Below are 1,754 nucleotides of genomic sequence, written 5' to 3'. Positions count from 1 at the left end.
TTGCTAAAGCTTTGTGTGTAACCAAAGATTGTTTAGATAGGTTTTTATTACCTTATCTTTCCGCAAACAATCTTGTAAAATCTGTATTGATCTTCTCTATCAATATATATTTTAAATTTGAAAATATTGTGTTTGTATTCATCCCCCCCACCCCCCGTTCTACAAACTGTTTCTCTTCTTGTAGACCCTTACGGGACCAACAGACACATGCTGAAGAAGTTTGATCTATCCAACAGTTCATCTATGAAAACCTCTATGGCTCCTCCTCTCACTCTTAACAAGGATCCAAATGGAAAGCCTGTATATATGACTGTTTACAAAGGAATGATCCTCTCTTTGCTCTATCTCACAGCTAGCCGACCCGATATCATGTACTCCACTTGCTTATGTGCAAGATATCAAGTTGAACCTAAGGAATCTCATCTGATCGCTGTCAAACGCATATTCATATATCTTAAGGGAATTCCTAATATGGGTCTTTGGTACCCTAAAGGTTCAGGTTTTGACCTTATTGGTTATTCGGATAGTGATTTTGCAGGCTGCAAAATTGATAGAAAAAGCACCACTGGAGGCAGTCAGCTTGTAGGTGAAAAGTTGGTGAGCTGGACAAGCAAAAAGCAAAATTCAGTATGCACATCAACAGCTGAAGCTGAGTATGTAGCTGCTGGTAGCTGCTGTGCCCAAATTCTTTGGATTAAAAATCAGCTACTTGACTACGATCTTCAGTTTTCAAGGATTCCTATTTATTGTGATAGCACTAGTGCYATTGCAATTGCAAACAACCATGTACTTCACTCCAAGACCAAACATATTGAGATCCGATATCTTTTTATCAGAGATCATGTTATGAATGGTGATATTGAACTTCACTTCGTTCCAACTGAGTATCAACTTGCTGAACTTTTCACCAAGCCTCTTGATGAGACAAGATTTAATATATTGATTAGCGAATTGGGTATGTTGAACACTAAGATTAACCTTCAGTCATTAAACATCACTCAGTAACTGAAATGATTCAGTGCTCTGTCTTTAACACTGAACTCTTGAGTAAATATATYTACTCTCTAAGGTATGATTACTCTTCTCTTTTCAACTTAAAACTTTCACTGAATACTTTATCTTTTTCAGTGATAAAATGTTTTAAAAGGTGGTCTCAGTGATTCTAAACACTCACCACATCTTAAAGTATATATCTTTATACTTATCTTAGAAATCTTAAAACCATCACTGACACTTTTCTTCAGTGATCAAAAAGTTTTTTGAATGCCAGTTTCAGTGACTCTCTTCACTAAAACCTGATGTCTTAAAACCATCACTAAATACTTTCTCTTTTTCAGTGATAAAATGTTTTAAATAGAGTTTTCAGTACCCTTTTAACTGAATGACTCTTCATATTCTTAAAAACCTTTTTGTTTTTAAATGAAAATAGTTACTGCATCGTCTTTATGACGACATTCTCTGTTTACTATGAGCGACACTTTGAGACGAAAAAAATGACCTGTCATTACGCTATCTCATTAAATGTCATCCAATCGTGGATGAGAACATGGCATATTTTTCATCATGACCACTTTCCCGAACCATCGTCTTTTTCTCTCTCATATTTCTTCTCTCTCCTYTTACCTATAAATATGAGATTTCTTCTTCACTTTTCTCTTTACGCTTTCAAAATCTTTAGACGAACTTCTACTAAGATTACTCCAAAGCAAGAACTCTCTCATCTTCAAATCTCTTTTCGACCTTTCCTCTTCATC

Source organism: Cynara cardunculus (assembly GCF_001531365.2).
Source record: "Cynara cardunculus var. scolymus isolate 2C chromosome LG 6, CcrdV1, whole genome shotgun sequence".
NCBI lineage: Eukaryota > Viridiplantae > Streptophyta > Magnoliopsida > Asterales > Asteraceae > Cynara > Cynara cardunculus.
Note: the sequence above shows the minus strand (reverse complement) of the source record.